Source organism: Panthera tigris, chromosome C2 (assembly GCF_018350195.1).
Source record: "Panthera tigris isolate Pti1 chromosome C2, P.tigris_Pti1_mat1.1, whole genome shotgun sequence".
Classification (NCBI taxonomy): Eukaryota; Metazoa; Chordata; class Mammalia; order Carnivora; family Felidae; genus Panthera; species Panthera tigris.
In genome coordinates, this window is record NC_056668.1 from 88,658,040 (window position 1) to 88,679,549 (window position 21,510).

The 21,510-nt window shown below is 35.1% G+C and overlaps 1 protein-coding gene across 10 annotated transcripts in view; it reads left to right on the top strand.

Annotated features, from left to right (window-relative positions):
- Positions 1–21,510, top strand: part of TBL1XR1 (TBL1X receptor 1) — a 177,198-nt gene that overhangs the window by 88,652 nt on the left and 67,036 nt on the right. For 4 of the 10 annotated variants that reach the window (XM_042998482.1, XM_042998481.1, XM_042998484.1 and 1 more), the window contains 2 exons: positions 855–965; positions 1,259–1,327. The gene's annotated coding sequence lies outside the window, so the exon portion shown is untranslated. Of the gene's footprint in view, positions 1–854; positions 966–1,258; positions 1,328–17,245; positions 17,362–21,510 lie in introns of those variants that run through there. The other 6 variants (XM_042998488.1, XM_042998485.1, XM_042998480.1 and 3 more) reach the window with 5 other exon arrangements.

A 21,510-nucleotide genomic window follows, 5' to 3' on the forward strand; every position in this document is an offset into this window, starting at 1 on the left:
AGGGTGCTTGGTCAGTTTTTGGATAACAAGTAGCCCTATATAGCTTATAGCTCAAAAACTCATGAAAACTCTGATAAAACAATTGATGTTCATAGCAAATGACCCTGAGGTAAACAGTTCTAGCTGTAATCTAGTTTTTGTTTTGACTCACTTATGATGTCTGTAGAACATTTGTCCAGTAGGTCTACAAAGGATCTACCAACTGGTTCACAAGTGTCTTGTGCCAAAAGACCTTGGTGCCTGCAGAGGCTGATATGATACTATATGTTGATGTAACTGTGTATAATTTCAGTAAGTGTGTGCCATGTTTAATAAATGTTATTTTAATTCCTAGATATTATAACTTAACTACCCGAAAGTTATTTAGTAGCCCTGAAGTTGTTTAGATTGGCCATGGAGTTGGCAGCACAAATGAGAGTTCTAGTTAATTAAAGATAAGATCAGAGAGGAGCCAACTTAAAGGGATTATATTCTTTCTACAGTTATTCAGTGTATTTGCTTAGTTATCTTTTTAGTGTTTACTGACTTAATTCACTGGTTTGGTGGAGGAGGTAAAGCTCCTGCATTCCTTTCTGTGGCATCAGCTTGCCCTGTTACATAAAATTGTACTCTAGCACGTGGTGGAATCTGCACTGGTCAGCGTTAGACCGGAGAGCCACCACTTTGACAGGGTGTCTGAAAAACAACTTGTATATTTTACACAGAAGGACACAGAAAATAATGTGCTATGACTTAGCAATTGAGATGATGGGGTAAACTCTGTAAAATGTAGACTCTGAAGAGATTAAACTTTAATAAGTTTTGATTGAAATTGTTTCAAAACCAATCATACATTTGTTTTTATTATTAAACAGAATATATAGAAGGTAAGTTCATACCAGTCCTTGTGGCTCATGATCATAGATTATGAACATGCTATACTGGGCCCTATCGCAGTAATATTTGCACCAGTTAAGTTGAATGGGGTGAGTGTACACTTTGTGCAAATCCATCTTTTCCAGTCTCCCTTTTGTTCATTGTGTCAACCTTTTAGGAGTGTTGTAAAGATTCAGTGCCTGCCACTTACTACCCCAAAAGTTGCTGCTGTTGCTTATATAAGATAATAGTTGTTTGGGGGGGGGGAAGGATAATCGTTGGTGGCAGGGACCTTACAGAGGTAAATAAAAATAATTTGATAACATGGAAACTTGTTGTGGGAAATCTCTTAAGCTGAATTTGTTTTAGGGCATACTGAATATTGTACTTTCCTTTTTCTCAGCAGCAGCAACTTGTGATTGGCGGTACCGGATATTCAATTGCACATCCCCACATCAATGCACTGCCAATGGTAAGAATTCCTCCCACTCCGAATGGTGGAGTGTTTTAATTGGTCTTTTTATTATTCTCTTACTTGGGAGTGTCTCTTAAGAATTTTTAAAGTTTGTCATAGGTTGACAAAATATATCTGTGTTCCCAGAGTAAAGAAATGTTTTAAAAAATATATGTAAGGTAAGGCACTTAAAGTAATTTTTGATTATTTAGTTAAAAAAGAAAAGGGCGAACCCTTACTTTGGAGAGTTCCATCATCTATAGATTGTATAACCACTTGGCTGTAGTTATCAGGATGAAAACTATTATTATATAGCGATCATCTTGTATTTTAATAGGTGGGCTATATTTTATGAATAGAATTTTCTTGTTAAATAGTCTTTTTGCATATTGCATTTATCTTAATATTTATAGTTAATGGGCAGTTAAATGTCTAAAATTCTACCTGTTTTTAGTGAGTGAATGATTTCCAAGAGAACCATCCTTAATATTTAAAAAGATCATTTAGAAACCTTTCTCTGTGGAATAAACATCTGTGAACTGTGTTATACAGCAGAAAAGCCAATCTGTAAGAGCTGAGATAGCTCTCTTTTCTGTATATGTCTTGGATAACTTTTGGCAAGAACTCTTCTGCAATTAAATGATAGAATTGGGCTAAATTTCTAAAGTTTATTCTAACTGTAGGCTGAGTGATCTCATTACTGTTAACTAAAATCAGAATGACTCTCCCTTACAAAAAGTAATTCTTTACCTAAGTGGTATTGGTATGTATTTTAGAGTTCAATAAATAGGACAATTAATTACTTAACAATAATCAATTTCAAAATGTTTTCTGTAGTACATTATTAAAACTTTTTTTTACTTAATCAAATTTTTTATTTTAAACATTAAATCAAACAGCTATAGAAACTGAAAAAGACTTCTAGAACTTGGTGGGAAATAGTAGATGTATCAGTCTGAAATAAAAGCTACTAAAAATTAACTAGAATCAGAATAAGTGGGTGAGATGAGTTATCTGTGAACAAATTCCTAGGAAATGATTCATTTTAAAGACGGGCTGGTCAGTATGTTGATAAGAGGAAAATTTCTTCTCTCTTTCCCCCTCTTATTTTCTTCAACATTCCCCATTAACTGCTGAGAGAGAATGTTTTGTGTGGCCTTACTTGACACAATGACATGGTTCTTCATTAGTTTATGAGACGCTTGCTGGGTTCTTTAGGGTGCTTGGGTGACTCATTAACCATTGTTAAAATCTGCTGTTTTCTTCTGAAGCATTATAGTTTCTCATGTAAGAAACAGCTCTCTGGTAAATCAGCATCATCATTTGGATTACCTGCCCTTGGCTTTATGTTTGAAGTTCACATTTGAAACCTGTTGGTTTTCTTGATAGTCTTAACTATTTGTGGCATGTCCCCCTTAAGAATCCATTGTGCAGGCCTGTTGGGTATGTGAGGTACAGGTGCTGTGTAACTGGCTACCTCTTCTAAGTACCTATCTTCAAGTGAGTTTTTGAATGTGTCCCTCACAGACTGTATGTTGTTTTGTTTTTGGAACAGCTCTTAGACTGTATTTCAAATCAGGTTATTTCCAACACATTTACCAATTTTGTTGAGAATTCCTTAAATCATTTTTGAGTCATGATCACAGAAATTTATGTTAGTTCTAAAAATGTGTTAGTGTTAGAGATGAAAAAGGCCAGGATTACAACAAACTTGCTTATAGTCTAGCTGAGGACACGACAGCCATTTGTACATACTTGCATGATGTGCTAATAAATTTATAGGTATTGGTTCACAGTGGTGGTTTTCTCATGAACCTGAGAAATGCCTGTGTTTTGAGTTAAACCTGTGCTATGTAGTATCTTACATTCTTTCCCTGAAAATGCCATAAAGGAATGCTTTGTGGGAACACTTACCTTACCTCTACCACCCCACCCCCACCCTCAACTTTGTTTTTGATATAAATAAGCATGAGGGATTCATAATATTCTTTTTTGCTTATTCTTCACTTGGCTAGGTACAATTTATTTTAACTCTAATTGTACCTTACATCATCATGCTTTACAGCTACTTTCCTAAATAAATGTGGGATCCCATTGTATTAATATAATCTATTGGCCTACAAGTGTATATTATTATTTTAACTTTTTATTGTGCACATTTTCAGACATACACTGAAGAAGACAGAATAGCGTAATGAACTCAGCTGCAGTGGTCAGGAATTTTGTTTCATCTTTAACCACCTTGTTTCCATGTCCCCCCCGCCCCCCGTTATTTTGGAGCCAATACATGTATCATATGATTTCATTCATACATATTTTATTTAGTATGTAGCTACGTAAGATATGGACTATTAAAATTATATATATACATATATATATATATACACACACACACATACACAATACCATTAATCACACTTGAAAAAGTGGTAATTTTTTTATTTGAAAAGGGATTTAAATATACTTTTGAAAAATTATAGTGAAAACCAAAATTGGTCATCTTAAACATTTTTAAGTGTGTAGTTAGTACACTTAAGTGTAGTGTTAACTCTATTCACATTGTTGTACAACAGATCTCTAGAACTTTCTCGTCTTGCAAAACTCAAACAGATTGAAACTGATATCCGTTAAACAGAAAAATGCCCATTTCTCCCTCTTACCGGCAGCTGGCAACAAACATTTTCCTTTTCGGTTTTATGAGTTTGACTACTTTAGATACTTTATATTTAGTATAAGTGGAATCATACAGTATTTGTCTTCTGTGATTGGCTTACTTAGCATAATGTCCTTTGGTCTGATCAGTCTTGTAGCATGTAGCATGTGACAGGATTTCCTTCTTTTTAAAGGTTGATATTCCATTGTATGCATATATCATATTTTCTTCATTCATTAGTGTATGCTTAGGTTGCTTCCATCTTTGGCTGTTGTGAATGATGCTGCAGTGAACATGGGTGTGCAAATAATCTCTTCAAGATCCTGCTTTCACTTCTGGGTACATACCCAGAAATGAGATTGCTGGATCATATGGAAACCTCCATAGTGTTTTCCAGAGTGGCTGCACCATTTTCTATTCCCACCAAAAGTGCACAAGTATTCTGATTTCTCTTTGTCTACATTCTCTACATTCTGTCCAACACTTGTTATTTTCTGTGGTGTTCTTTTATTTTTTTGATAGTGGACATTCTAATGCATGAGATGATGACAATAATTTCTTAATATCAGTAAGGAGCTGTTTAGTTTAAATGTTCCTCATTTGCTCATAAATAATGTTTCTACAGAGTCACTACAAAATCCATACATTACATTTGGATGGTATATACACCTTAACTCTTCTACCTTCTTTATTATATTTTTTCCCTTTTAACTTACTTGCCATGTAAATTTCCTCATTCTGTGTTTATTATTATTATTATTATTTATTATTATTATTAATTTTTAATGTTTATTTACTTTTGAGAGAGAGACAGAGACAGAGTGTGAGTGGGGAGGGGCAGAGAGCAAAGGAGACACAGAATCCAAAGCAGGCTCCAGGCTCTGAGCTGTCAGCAGAGAGCCCATTGTGGAACTCAAACTCACAGACTGTGAGATCATGACCTGAGCTGAAGTCGGATGCCTAACTGACTGAACCACCCAGGCGCCCCTATTTTTTAAATTGCATCCCTGTAATAAAAAGCTTCTCTTTCCCTTGTACTTTTTTGTAAATCAGTAGTTATATCAAAGAGCTTAATCTAATTCAGGTTTTTCTTGCTTTATTTTGTGGTGTTAGGGTGACAGAATATTTCATAAGGAGGTGCTGAGTACTCCAAGAAGAAATAGCTGTTTAATTGTCTCTGTTTGTGAGATTAGGTTACTGTTGATCACTGCCTAGATCTCTTATTTCTATGCAAACATTCAAAATGTTGATATCCTAATTATATCAAGGCTTCATATATGATCTGTAATATCTCTGTAAAAGAAACTTCCCTCATCAGATGCTTGGTTACTCTGTGGCACAGTTTGCACAGGAAAGGCATACTAATTACTTGATTCTTTCCTTTATTTACCAACTTTCAAAGTATTTGAGTTGTTTCCTAGAATCTTGGAAAAGTAGACCAGTGAGGATTTTTTTCTTTTTTTTGAAGTGTCATTGAGCTTGTAGATTGAAATAGTTTATGTTTATTGCATTGTAGTTTTTATTTTGATGATGATGATGCTCATTGTCTTGGCCAGACAAGGCTTTTTAAGTTGGCTTTTACATAAACTTCTTTTTCTTTCATATATGTAAAATATTAGGTATTATTAAATATAAATGTAATATAACATTAAAATATAAAATATAGAATATATATGTGAAATATGTCAGATATAAATAAATATATAAAATACATATAGAAGTATTACATAGGATTTTTTGTCTTAATATATGTTTATATATCTAAACCAGTACCACCAACATGATTACTAAAAACTGCTTTTTTGGCCTTTGTCCTGCTGGGGTTTACAGTGTTAAGTATTCTGTTTTATAGTACTTGAAGTACATTCACCTGTATGATTTTTCTGCCATCTTGTTATATAGTCAGGTCCGTTTGTTTCATTTTATTTTTAGTGTTTAGCATTTAAGTGTTTTGATTTAGTTTTGTTTTATAATTATATATAAATCATTCATGTTAATTATAAATAAGGTACATTTTAATTTCTCCCCTTATAGGTAACCGGTTTTAACTATATTGCTATTTAAAAAATATATATACATAAGCAAACCCACGTGTATACGTAAACTAGAGATCATCTTAAAGCACTGTATAGAGCTAGCCTGCCTTCCTTTTAATAACTGTGTAGTAGTCCATTACATGGATGTACCTAACTTGTTTCAAGAATGGGAGTTTTATGTGTGACCATAAATATGCATATTATTTTTTTAGGCAATTTGCCAAATTCCCTTAGACATTTTGGCATCTTCTGTTTTTTTTTTTTCCCCCACTTACAAACAGTATATAGTCAGAACTTATATATATATAGTCTGAAAGTTGAGAAATCGTATCTCACTATAGTTCTAATTTGCATCTTTTCATATTTTTTAGAACTATTTGTGTGTCTTTTTCTTTGAACTGTTGAAAAGATAGATTCTTATTTTCAAGAAAATCTGTCAACTTTTTTGATCCGTCCCTCAGACCTCCTATTTTCTCTTGTTCTGAGTCTGTAGTCATGTCACAACTTCTAAAAATTAATTTGGTTTAACAGTAATATTTTTCTGCTAAGAAAACAACTAAGCTGACTGGCTGTCCTATGTTTGATTTCAGGGGAATTGGACCCTTGATATAACCATTTTATTTGGAAAATGAACCCAGAAAGTTCCTGTGGGTGTGATGGAGTAGTGGGGAAGTAAGAAAAGATAGAGGCCAGTAAGGATGCCTTAAACAGTAGATTACTGTTGTGGGCAGTTGAGGCTCAAATCATGTAGGGACCTCTGGGAGACTGAATAGAACATGCCTCTGAGTTATTTCACTCAAGGGGCATTGAAGTGGGAGTAATTTGTCTACCAACTCCCTTTCCATATTGGTGGAGTTACGCTTTCAGGGTGGGCAGGAGGTCCTCAGCAACTTCTCCCTGACCTAAACCTGTGGCCAGAGATGACCCGTAGGTGTTAGTGTAAAAAAGCTGCCTCGTTCCTAAGAAAAGTTGAACGGTAAGTGGATGTGGGCTGGGCACTGCCAGCTCTGTTGCATCAGTGAATGTTCCAGTTTGCAGTTACATTCTCAGTGTAAATTAGTAAATCATTCTTCTCATTCATAAATTGCTCTAGTGTATTTTGTTAACATTTATTCTCTCAGAACTATATTATCCTAAGAGAACTGATAAAAGTAAGTTGTAGCTTGCTAGACTGAGGATAAGGCCCCAAAGAGTTGTGACCCTTCCTAGAGGTAGGATCATTGAGGTGGTGCATATTGAGAAACCAATGATCTGTTCCCTTTTACTATCTACTTTTTTTTTTTTTAAGTTTATCTATTTATTTTGAGAGAGAACATTCCAGACAAGCTCCACACTGTCAGCACAAAGCCCAACTCAGGGTTGCAACTCACAAACTGAGATCGTGACCTGAGCCGAAACCAAGAGTCGGACGGACAGTTAACCACCTGAGCCAGCCAGGCGCCCCTACTACCTACTTTTTAATTATATCATCTGTGAATTAACTTGTTCTATTCATTGTAGAAAACTTCATTGTCATTATTTATCATCTTTTGTTGTCATGTGATTTTGAAGTGGTGTTATTAAATGTGAAGAATGAATGGCATTACTATATAGATGGCATTGTATATTCATATTCATTTGGTTGTGAATTTATGCCTCTGGAGAATTAATTTTCAAATCAGTAGTAAAATGCATGTTGGACTTCTATTAATCCCCTGTATCTTACCACTGGATGATTGTTCTTTGATGTGAGGCTTCTGTAACTAAAATGGAACCTGAAAGATTGTGTTATCTATCATTTGAAAGTCAAAGAAAGCTTGAATTCTTACATAGATTTAAGCCTTACCTTAAATGTAATAGTAGAACTTGTTATGGTGGGTTGCTGTTGTTATTTAAAAATTGATCTTCATGCTTCACATAATTTTGGCATCTGTTCCCTAGGTTTTAATATGGACACCATGCAACTAGAAACAAAATGTAGCTCTCTTCTTATCTCAAGGAACCCAGAATAGAATGAGAGCAAGAATTTAAAACTCACATAGAGGTAGAGAATGGGTGTTAAATGGAAAAATGTTAGGGGCCCCTGGGTGGCTCAGTCGGTTAAATGTCCGACTTTGGCTCAGGTCATGATCTCATGGTCCGTGGGTTCAAGCCCCACATCTGGCTCTGTGCTGACAGCTCAGAGCCTGGAGCCTGCTTCGGATTCTGTGTCTCCCTCTCTCTCTGCCCGTCCCCCACTCATGCTCTGTCTCTCTGTCTCTCTCTCTCTCTCTGTCAAAAATAAATAGACATTAAAAAAAGCGACTTAAAAAATAAATAAAATGAAAAGTGTCCTTGGGGCACCTGGGTGGCTCAGTCGGTTGAACTTCCAACTCTTGATTTAGGCTCATGTCATGATCCCAGGGTCATGGGATCGAGCCGCATATCCCCCCTCTTTTGGGTGCTTGGGTGTTCTCTCTTGGTTAAAAAAGGCAGGGGTGGGGCGTCCTATCTTCACTTGTTTTCTGGCCTTATTTTTAAGTATTTCAAACTTTTCAAACGGTCTGTACTATGTTAAATTCAGTCTTACTAGTAGGTTCTAACACATTTCAGGGGTGGGCTACGTGATTTAGTATTAGCAGTACAGCCATAACATTTGAAACTACAGGCCGTTGCAAATTTCTTGAATGTATTGAAGCCATTAGGAGTCTCTATTTTTTACCATTCTTCCTTTTATCAATCCATCCATCTTTCCAGTGGATAGTAATGCATTTTTTTTGTTATTTAAGTTTTAATTTTTTGCTCCGAAAGGAAATTAACATAGTAAAGTTTGGTATGTAAAAGACAGGAGTTTCTGATTTTAATATGTACTATTTATTCTCTTGTGCATGTTCTGCCAGTTACTGCCTTTTTAAGCCAGTTACTTTCAGTCATATCTTTTGATTGTTTTCCTCTGGTTCATTGGAACAGAGATCCTTCACAATGACTAGTTTCTCTCCTTCCTGTGATTGCCATTTTCTCCTATAAGCAGGATCGTTAAAAAAAAAGATGCTAATGCTCTTATTTCACTATATTATTTATTTCTAGTCGGATGTTTAATGGGATCATTTTATTATAATTTGACCCTTTTAAAAAATGACTTAGAACACAAGGGTTTGCGAATTTAGAGTAGATTACATAGAAATACTTCAAATGTGAAGTATTTGGAGACACCAAAAGACATTTGATTAATTTAAAAGTTCTTTGATGAATGATAAAGTAAATAAAAATCCGACCAGAAATGGAAGGATGAATGAATGTTCTGTGATAGAGTGTAAATATCTTATTTAAATAAGTCTCTGTAACTTTGTGAGGTTTTTAATATCTCTGTTTTATAGATGAGGAAACAATTATTCCTGTTTATAATCACCTAGATGATAAATTGTAGAGATAGCTCTGAACTAGGTCTTGTTTCCACAGTTCTGTCCTTTCCTGAGAGTTGTCTGCACTACTGTTCCAATACAGAGATGGGAACCATGGTGAAATGGGACTGGGGTGGGACCATAGGTTCTCACAAAGATCACTTCTCCTTTATTTTCCATGAGAAACAGTTAAGGAATAAAATTGTTATACTGTCCTTCAAAACAAAAGAAATTATATCCATTTAAAAAATATAGAGGTTTCAGTGTTCATAAATTTATTCAAAAAATAAAGGTTTTTTGTTATTTTCATTCAAAGGAGAGATTTGATAAATTAGCTGAAATTTCAGAAACTAAGTCACAGTAAAGCATTTGATTTGAAAATTGTGAACTTTTGAAGTATATTTTGTGTTTCCTTCACTAATCTTTAAAATCATTTAATTGTTTTATAATGCTATTTAATATATTCCCTACATGATTGTAGTTCCCTACAACTGTGGATAGAATAAAATAAACAGTGGCTTTCATAAAAGTAAATAGTTTATTATTATTTTTAATGTTTATTATTTTTGGGAGAGAGAGAGAGAGAGAGTATGAGCAGGGAAGGGGCAGAGAGAGAGGGAGGCACAGAGCCTGACGCGGGGCTCGATCTCATAGACCACGGGATCATGACATGCACCATAGTAGGATGCTTAACCGACTGAGCCACCCAGGTGACCCAAAATAAATACTTTAAGTTCACGTATTTGGAAATGATATGTAAGCCATTTATCTACCTGTTTTTTTTCTTTTATAGTGGGTACTCCCCATAGTAGAGATGGAAATTTATTTCAAAAACAAACTTTCTCTGATCTATCTGCCACGTGGGGATGACGTTTTTACCATCACCAATAAGTTTGTGTGTGTGTGTGAGAGAGAGAGAGAGAGAGAGAGACAGACAGACAGAGAGACAGAGAGAGGTGACTCATTGAGACACCTTGGCCCTTGGCCCTTGTTTGCCATTGTGTCCTCCTCCCCTTTCCGCCTCCACATCTGGACCCTCAGTCTATAGTTGTGGTAGCCACTAGTGATATGTGGCTGTTGAGCACTTGAAATATGACTAGTCATGGTTGAGATCTGCTATAAATATAAAATGTATTCTGGGTTTTAAAGATAAAGAAAAATCTTGATTTTAAAATACTGATTATAAGAAATGATCACATTTGGGTTATATATTGAGTTAAATATATTAGTAGAAAAATTGCCACCTGTTTCTCCTTAAAATTTTCATGTGGCTACCAGAAAATTTAGAATTACATAATGTGGTTTGCATTGTGGCTTGCCTTTTATATCTGTTAATAGTGTTGCCCTAGACCTTGCCAGTCACAGCTACCTGACCATAGTTTCTCCTTATTTGTCAGAAACAAGTAATGAGAGCAGTGAAGAACTTGGCTAATGCTAAGATCTGGGGAAACAGGAGTGACCCTCAAAGCATTCCTAAAATTAGTTCATGGTGTTGCCAGGTGAACTGGGGGAGACCTAGCCTGTCCCATAGGTGTCATCAAAAGTTCTTGGTCTTGTCACAAGAAAGAGTTCAAGGACAGACATGTGACACTGTGACACAAGTGAGGAAGTTTATTAAAGTGAAAATACAGTCTGGGGATGTGAGCTAGGGTGAGAGAAGCTGTAGCACCTGGGGTTTGTTGGGTCTCTATCTTTTATTGAGAGCTGTTAACTAGGGGGTGGAATATTCATTACCTGGGCATGGATGCAAGGTGTTAGGAGTTTTCTTCCTTATTTGGTCAGGGTTTCCTGTCGTCTCATCTGCTATTTTGAGCCTGTCCAGTTTGATGAGGTTTGATGTGGTTTGATGTAGAGTGCTGCCGCCAGGCCTCTGACTTTCCCCATAGCCAGCAATGACTTCCTTGTTGCTGGCCTCCAGGTATTCTGTTAGAACCTAACTAACTGCCTACTCTAACAATGGGTCTATGTTATAAAGGTAAGTAAGTTGTCATCACTCACTAAGTAGGTCCTAATTTTACAAATAGGAATTAGGGCCTAGAGAAGTGATGTCACTTTACGTATTTTGTCATGGTTACAGAACCGAGACTTGAATCAGATGTCCTCACTTGTAGTCCAGCGTTCTTAAAAATTGTATATCCTACAAATTCATAGAATCAGAATATTTTTCAAAGGTGAATCATGAGAGCTTTCAGAGGGGCTCAAGAGGAGACAGAATAAGGATTAAAGCATTTTAGTTAGAGATGTCTAGGTTTTGTGTTGATGTTTTTTTACCCTCCATTACTATTCAGTGCTAAAGATGCAAAATGTCAGGAAAATTTTCTTTTATTAAGATGAGATTCTTTTTTTTCTTATCTATTTGTGTTATTTTCTTATTTGGAAGATCGGTTATTCAGTGCTTGCTTTCCTTTGTCTACACTTGTCAAATCATTTTTTCCCTAAATTTTTCCCAGTTGTGAAGTTTCCATTTGGTTCTTTTTACTTTGTACTTCTGAGAACTTCTGTGTTTCCTGTCATTATAAGTGTATGCTTTTACCCTGGGGAGGATGGATGAAAATAGCTGCCTTAACATTTTTGTTTGATAATTCTCATATCTGGGTAATCTCAAGATTGGCATCTTTTCTGGTCTTTTTCTTTGAGAATTGGTCAGATTTTCCTGATTCTGTGTATGTAAAATAAATTTGTGTTGTGTCTTGTCAGGAGAATGTTGACTTTTTTTTCTTTTTTTTTTTTAATTAAAACAGGTGATGAGCATGGTTAGGTTCATGAGAACTGCATGTTCTCAGTGTTTGTGGCCTGGGCGTTGTCAGTCTCTAGCGCCAGTTCAGTTTTCAAAGCCTTTGCCCTGCTGCTTTTGGTCTCCTTCTTGTGTGCACCACTCAGGGTTAGTGTGGTACCTGAAGAGTGGCTTCTATCAGAAGGTCTCAAAACCTTAGCTTCTTTGGGTGTGTTCTTCATACATGTGTTGGGATGCCTTTGGGACTTGTATTGGTTCATGTACAGAGTTACAGGATTCCCTCCTCCAGCTCTCAATCTGTGGCTCCCAGAGGCCTTTTCTTGGTTTAGTTTGGCTTTTCAGATAGAAAGAGACTGAATCAGTCAGGCTCCTGAGGAGAAAAAGAAAAGCCAAAAAGAGACTTATCAATTATAGCTTTTTTGAAGTGGAAAAATAGGGAGTTATAATTTTAAGAATGAAGTTGAGATCCTACTGAACAAATTCTCCCACAAATTGTGACTACAGTCTCTGGCCAACATATAAAAAAACATGAGGACACTATAGGGCAAACACAAACAAGTAGAAACTGGACTGGAGTGGTTTCTTAAAAAAAGGGAATGGCCTTGGGTGAGTTTCTCATCTTGATGGTGTTTTGCTTCAGGCAGACTCCTCTTGGGTTGTTTGCAGTCTTACTGGCTTGAGGAATGAGATCAAATTCACAAATACCACAGCAGCTGTAGAGTGATGGCAGTCTAGCAGGAGGAAGAGGGAAGAAATTCCGGAAAAGAAAGAACCACAGTGGTGGAATACCAGATTCTATGTATAAACTCTGCCAAATATGTGGCTGACCCCTAAACTGGAAACAGTTCAGATGTCTGTCAACAAGAAAATAGATGAACTGCTGTGTATATATAACACGGTACTACTGAGTAATAGGAAGAGAGTATTGATACTTGCACCAACCTGGATTAATCTCTGAAACATCATGCTGAGTGAACGTAGCCTTACAGAAAACTAGGACATGATTATGATTCCATTTCTATGATGTCCCCCAAACATGCAAACTTACATATTTCTGTATTGGGGTAGGGCAAACAAAACTAATGTTGGGAAAAAAAAGTGATTAGAGGGCTTAGAAATGGATGCATGGGTGTTGGAGACAAGGATTAAGTGGGAATGGGCATGTGGGAATTTTCTAGGGTGGTGGTAATACCCTATATCCTGTTAGGGATTTGCATTAGTTAAGTATATCATTGAATGGTAAGTCTAATATCTATCCATTTTATTTGTGTAAATTTTTTCTTTGAGAGAAACACTGTATTAAACACTATACTATAATTAATGACAGAGAAACTGAAGTATATATGGGGAAAGTGTACTGATCTGCAACTTATTTTGAAATGGTTCAGAAGTTAAGATCAATTGAGAGGATGGTAAGACAAATAGAAGGAAATGTTAATTCTAAAGGCTTGGTGGTGGCTATGTGAATATTTTCTATACAGTCTTAAATTTTTTTTCTGTATGTTTGAAAATTTTCACAATAAAATGTTTTAAAACTACTAGTGGGTAGTATTTTTCTAAACCACTTTCCTGTTTAATAGGTTGTTAGTAGCTTTCATCAAAATTGATATTTTTTTAAATTTGAAAATACTTTTAAATTTTATGAGTGACATTTTTCTGCCTTCTGAATTCTGAACTTTAAAGGATGCAGTAAGATACAGAAATATAAAGAATAAAAGTAAGGCAAAACATACCCCCACACAAATAATTTGATTACTTCAAAGTGATACAGCAAAGGCTTATTAAGATCATTTATAATACATAAATTCTGAGGGGATGGATACATAATTAGAGTATGCTCAGAGTCAAGTATGATGAATGGGATATGGAATCCCTGGGTTTGCTTATTTTGAATATGTTTTTGAAAATACTATTAGAGGCAATTATTAGATTCTCTTTCCATTTTTTAAATTGACCAGTTGTCATTTATGAAGTTTGACTTAGAACACATTCTTTTACGTGCATTGTATTTATTTATCAAGAGGAATGTTGCATGATTTTTATGCTAGAATTATTAGGCTAAATTAATTTGTTTTTTAAAAATCTGTATTTTAGGAATATAGTGATAGTATGTTAATGAGTTGGTAGGTTAAAAAGCATATGATCATTTTTGCAAAATTTTGTGGTTCTTTTGTAAAGTTTTGGGAGAGAAGTATAGTGCTAATAAAAATATAAATTTTTAATTATATTTATAATATATTTAATATATATTATTTATATAGTATATAAATATATAAAATATATAAATATATAAATATATATTTAATATTATATTATATTTATTATATTTATATATAATATAATATAATATAATATAATATAATATACCCAGGGGGCTCCTGGGTAGCTCAGTCGGTTAAGCATCCGACTTTGGCTCAGGTCATGATCTCACAGTTCATAGGATTCTGTGTCTCCCTCTCTGTCTCTCTCCCCTCCCCTGCTTGTGCTCTGTCTCTCAAAAATAAAAAATGAAATAATGTAATATCCAATATTAAGTATAATGTTTATAAAATACTAATTCATTTCTTATCCTCCATTTATTTACTGTTAGGAAATCTATTCTGAAAGGCTTGATTTTCAAAATGTATATATCCGAATAAATTTTAAGCAGGTGAGGATGAGAGAAAAGTAAAACCTTAATATTAAAATATAAAATGTAATAATGAGATGTGAGATTTAAAAAAATTTTTTAATATTTTTACTTATATTTGAGAGCGAGACACACACAACAGAGTGCAAGTGGGGGAGGGGCAGAGAGAGGGGGAGACACAGAATCCGAAGCAGGCTCTAGACTCTGAGCTGTCAGCACAGAACCCAACAGGAGGCTCAAACCCATGAGCAGTGAGATCATGACCTGAGCTGAAGTCAGATGCTTAACCGACTGAGTCACCCAGGCACCCCAAGATGTGGGATTTTTAGCAATTAATTTGATCATCTTAGTTTCTTTTTTATTGGCATTTTTTTCTTACCCAGTCATAAAAGGAGACTTTCCAACAAAACTCAGCAGTTATTAGATATATTTTAGAAAATAAAAAGTTATATGAAATTGTGTTATATATGAAATTATGTTACAGAGTTTCCTATTTTCTTAGTGATCAAAATAGATTTGGACTTATTTTTGGTCTTTTGTCTTTTTCTCTCCAATTGTATTGCAATAATATAAAGAGAATTACCATTTCTAGATAGTAGAACTTTTTCAAAGCTATAGCCATTTATATTCCATGAATTCTGTATTATTGATATGTAAATGAAGTATTTTGGTCTTTGAGCAAATTGTACCGTGTGCTGACTTCTCTAAGTAGGGGAAAGAATTAACAAATGTTTTTATGTTCTACGGAGAAATTTAGTGAGGAACAATCCAGTGGGCTTCATGTGATATACCAACTAGTTATTTAAATTCCAAGTTCTCCTTTAGCTGCTGATCTTGGTGCCAACCCTTCTTGGAGGAGAATATCTTAGGACAGTGGTTCAGTCAGTCCTGAGTTTTTGCAGGAGACGATTTACATCTGTATAATACTGGCTAAAACCAATATGGCTTGTAGTATTTTATCATTAGTAATAATATTATTGTCAAGTTTAATGTTTTAAGTCTCTGGAAGAGTCTTGGGGGTCGGTAAGGTAGATGGAGAAAATTGCTGAAAACAGCTTATGCTCAAAATAGAACCCTAAAGTATGCTTTGCATATCCATCCTGATTTCTGTTGTTTGCCATTAAGTGTAAGGTTATTTTAATCAGCTCATTAGGATTGTAAATCAAAATACCTAAATTAAAACGGAAAGTAAATTCAATGTAAAGGAAAATTTTGTTTCACAGATTTTTATCTCAGACACATGAATATCACCACCATTTTAAGACTAGCCAAGAACAAATTTCATTATCATCAAGACTGCTTTATTTTTGCCTTTGTTTCTGCCAACCAGAGAGAAATTTTATTAGTGATTCTGAATAACTTATTAGGCAATATATTGCCAAGGTGAAATGCTCAAAATGAATAATTAATGGAATTGGGTGTAATTTTATAGTCACTTTAATTTGCATAAAAACAAGCTTTAAAAAGCAAGTTTTTTTTTCACTGAATGTTTCATCCTGTCTTTACATCCTTTAAAAGACACAGATTACATTCTTTAAAAGAGATTACATCCTGTAAAAGAGTAGAGTTTTGATAGATTCTTGATTACAGTGGTATGTTTATTGGTTCTGCTGTCCCTGGAGTTTTAAGTCTGCCAGGTAAGAACATAAGCAAAAAATAAAGTAGAATGTCACCTGATCTATGAACTTAAAATTTAGTATTATGTTTGTTAGACCCAGGAGGATTTACTAGGACCAGGCAGTTAATGTTATGTAGGTGATTGCAGTTAGAAAACCCCTCATTTTTTGAGGCACCAGAGCCTTTCTATTATTTGTTACTGGTAGTAGCTTGATTTCCTTCAGTGTAGAAAACTTAAAGACACTCTTTAAATGTTTCTGTGTGTCACTGGGGAAAAAAATGGTTTATTTCATTTAGCTTTGTCAAAAGAAGCCATGTTCTATTTTGAGAGCTAGTCAGAAAAAAAAAAATATTATGCTTAGGGAAAATATACGCATTAATACAGAAGGATATCACAAGCAAAATTATTGTGTTTTATTACATGTTAAAATTCGGTGTTTATTTTACTTTAATCATTTTCCTTGTCATCTTTTTGTTCAGTTACTTAATTAGGGACACTTATGAGGCACTTTTATCACTTAGCGTAATCATTAGCCCAAATGTGTTTCTGCACTGTTTTTAGATTTACTTGGGCAATCTGACTGGCCAAAGGTGAATTGTTTTTTTTCAGGTCATAATTTGGTCACTCATTACTAATCTAGCTTAGATGATTATGCTCCTAAGGCAGGTATATTATAAAAACCTTTCTAGCAGTTATAAATTTATAATTGCTATTTGAAGTTTAAAATTCTATGAAAATTGTTTTTGTCTCTGTTCCCACCTGCTGTTTCCACTGTTAACAGTTTAATTCCACTGTTAACAAAAACTCTACATTTTATTGCTTCTTTCGGAGTTTGTCCACAGAATCCCTCAGTGTGAAAGCTAGAGGAGCCCTCTCAGATATCTAATTCAGAACCCTCATTTTACAGATGAGGAACTGAGGCCTTGGACTAGAACAGAGGTCCCCTCACTCAGTCCAGGACTCTTTCTATTACATCATGCTGCCTGATGTTTGTTTATGGAACTCGGCAACATCACATACAGGGTGAGCTTTTTTTTTTTTTTTTTTTTCTTTTAAACACACAAAGTGATTTCCTGCTCTAATCAACTGCTATTCATCATTCCTGTCTAACCCATTCTCCTTTTTTACCCATACCTGTCTTAGTCCATAATGTAGCCCAGTTACTTTGTTTTGCTGCTACTACTTCTTGGCACTCAACGGTCATTTTTAAGAGTTAAACTCTTAGTAAGGTTTCTTATCAGTAACCACTGTAGCTTTACCAGGCACGATAGCAACAGTAAGTTAAAATTTATGACAGGGATGATTTTGTAGAGTTTTAAATTTAGATTTAAAAAATGAATTACAAGTATGTACAAGAGCATAGATACTACATCTAAGAGCAGATGTGATACGAGATATGAAAAAAAATTTTTATGAAATAATAAAATGCCAAAAAATATTAGCCAGTGGTGTTACATAATTATAACAGTGGTTTATCCTGTGAACTCACGGATTTAGATAAGCATATTTGCATTTTAGATTCTTGAGTTTTTTTTGTATTGATACTCAGATTGACCCATTTTTGGCTAGTGAGTGCTTGTTCAAGTTGATTTCTTGTGTCCTTTAGACAAGACTTTACTACTTTGGTAGCTTTCTTGTTTTCTGGTTTAAGATAACATGGCTTTCACGGGTACCTCAAGGACTTTCAAGTTCTCATAGTAAGTTTATGATTTACAGGTTTCTGTAGGACCAAAGTGCTGTTTCTACTCCACTTTCCATATTATTTTGAATTTTTATGAACATTGGCCAACATTAATTTTGCTTTTGTGAAAGAGGAGGAAAAAACCAAAATCTTTCAGCTTAATGAAAATTAACCTGTTTCTCTTGTATATTTATTTTTTTTAATCTGTTGTCTTATGTCACTGGAATAACCATGATATCAACCTTTACAATTTTCGGGCAAACTAAAGCACTAATGCTCATCTATGAATGCTGGTTAAATTTGTTGGAATGGACAGGATACCACAACACAGTCACACGGATACTTTACAGCACTTAACATATATATTTTAAAGGTTTTGGCATTCTTTGACTAGTTATTTATCAGCCATTTTAAAGGACCCCTGTCCACCAGCCAGATAACTAATTGGATTTCAGGTGAACTACATCAGAGGTCTAGAAATGTCATGTGACAGTAGTTTTCCTGAAAACGTATCTGTGGGGAGAAGGGTTGTGGATTTTTTGTTTAATCAGTGTATAATTATATATAAATTGTGTGTGGATTATATTTCTTATGCTGGAGTGGGAGAGCTGTATTTTATGACATGAAGTATTTTTAAAAAATACATTTGAATAGCTACTATGTGTTAGGTGCTAGATATGAAGTATAGACTGTCTTTTAAATATTTATAATTTCTAGGGGTGCCTGTCTGTCTTAAGTCAGTTAAACATCTGACTCTTGATTTCAGCACAGGTCATGTTCACATAGTTCATGAGTTCAAGCCCCACATTGGGCTCTGTGCTAACAGTGTGGAACCTGCTTCTAATTCTCTCTCTCCCTTTCTTTCTCTCTCCCAACCCTGGTAGCACTCAATCCCTTTCTTTCTCAAAATGAACCAATAAACTTTAAAAAAATAAATATTTATAATTTGTGGTCGAGGAAACAAATATGTGTAACAAAACGTAATATAATGACAGCATTAGCACTTAAATTATAATTGGTTTTCCATACATTCTTACCTACCTGTGAGGTATGTAGGTTAATTTTATTTGTATTTTACAGAACAAGAAACAGGCTCAGGGGTTTGATTTAATGTCCGAATGTCAAAAGCAATAGCATTTGAAAGAAGGCATCAACATTCTGATTTCTAGTCTAGTAATCTTATACTACTGCCAGGTTTTCACAAGAGTCAAAACAAAACAAAAAACAACACAACTATGATGTTGGTATTTGAACAGGCTTTCATAAGGAGATGACATTTGTAGAATAGAAGAATTTCAGCACGTGTAGTTGGAACAAAGAACTAAAAATGCAAGGGTTTTAAATGATACACCTGAATATATGCACCTTATGGGTAAAGTACGTTCAAAAAAGATATTGTATGGCTGGGTAGGTACTTTGAAATCATCGAATGAGAAACTTAAATGGCTGGCTAATCAGTTTAGAGTAAGATGTGGAAGTTACTAGGTAGCAGTAAATATATATGATATAATCAGTTATGTTTGATGCCTTGGTATCAGAAGATAATAGGAAGAGACCTAGGAGACTCTGAGGCTGTTGTAATACAGATGACAAGTACTGTAAGAAGAAAGGCTTGGCTGAACATGGTGCTGTACAGGTAATAGAAGATAGAATCTCTAAGATTGCAGGTAAAAGCAGAGATAGGAAGTTATATCCAACATGATACTAAAGTTTGTTTATTTTAGAGAGAATGAGTTACGGAGGGGGACAGCGGGAGAAAGAAAATCTTAAGCAGGCTCCATGCTCAGTGTAAAGCCTGACATGTGGGTCGATCCCACGACCTTGGGATCATTACCTGAGCCAAAATCAAGAGTTGCATGCTCAACCAACCGAGCCACCCACACACCCCTCATACTAAGGTTTAAAGTGCAGTGAATGGTAGAATCAGTGATAGTTATGAGCAAGAGGAGAAACAAATCTTGGAGAAAAGGATATAAATTGCCTTGGGTGATACTGAATTAATGAGATTCTGAAAGGCATATAAATAGATTTGTGCATTAGTCAGCTGGAATTAGAATGCTTGAGTGGGAAAGATCTGGATATGTGGAGTGGCACATAATAGGAGAAGTTGGTAGCTTTCTAAGTCTTTAGAGTGGCTGAGATCCTTAGCTGGGAGAGTAGACTGAAGACCAGAAGGCTAAAAAGTCCACTGTACACATGTTAGGGCAGAAAGAAGAATCAGCGAGAGAGGGGAGAGGGCAGAGTCAGGAAGCCAACTATTGGAAGTTCAAAGACTGTTCTCATTTTATTCTTAAATGCTGAAAAATGGCCAGGAGTAGAGATCAAGGAGCATGAAAACCCATTGCATTTGGAGGTTATTCGTAGCAAAGTGTTTTAAGTTGAAAAGGTCAAAAGTAAACTTTAACAATAACAAAAATATTTTTCTTCTTTTATACATTATATTTAAACGTGTAAATGTTATTTACATTTTGTGCCAAAGAGTATACTCTTTCCTTTTGTTCTTCCATCAGTTAATTATTTTTCATGACTGTATAGTCCGTGAATATTATTAATGTACCAGTCTTATTTTGGTACCCCTTTTTAATGGACGTTTACTTTATTTGTTTTTCTTCTTTCGCCACAATGTTCCTAAAATAAATATCCTTAGGAACTTATGCTTTATTTCTCTAGGTTATGAGGCATCTGGGTGGCGGTTAAGTATCTGACTTCGGCTCAGGTTGTGATTGCGCAGTTTGTGGTTCAAGCCCCACATCAGGCTCTCTATTGTCCGCGTGGAGCCTGCTTCACAGCCTCTGTCTCCCTCTCTATCTGAGCGCCCCCCCCCACCCCCCAATAAATAAACATTAAAAAATCTCCTTATTTCTCTAGGTTGTAAGGTACATGTATTTGTTGAACTTAATGACTGACCATTTTAAAAACAACAAAAAAAGTCAAATTCTTACAGTTCCTGCTACTTTTACTTGTAATAGAGGTTGATGATTGTTTTCCAAAAGGCTTCTTCTCATTTCCACTTGCAGTATAGGTGAAAAACCTTTCCCGACATTACTGTCTGAAATAGGCAACTAGATCTTTTAAATATCTACCAATTTTAGCGAGTGTAATTTTACTCCTTGTTACTTTGATATGTGTTTCCTTGATAACTAGTAAATCTTTATGTACTCAGATATAGCTGTTTTTCTTGTATAGTTTTTGAGATTCCAGTTTTGGTTAAAAAGATTTTATTCTCTCTAGATTGGTTATGTAGCCTCATTGTTTTGTTAAGAGGTATGTATGTGTAAGTGCATGCATACACACATTTATTTAAAATATCTAAGTACGGGGACGCCTGGGTGCCTTGGTCGGTTGAGCGTCTGACTCTTGGTTTCGGCTCAGGTCATGATGTCACAGTTTGTGAGATGGAGCCCTGTCATCGGGCTTCATGCTGACAGCATGGAGCCTGCCTGGGATCCTCTCTTTGGTGCGCGCGCGCGCTCTCTCTCTCTCTCTCTCTC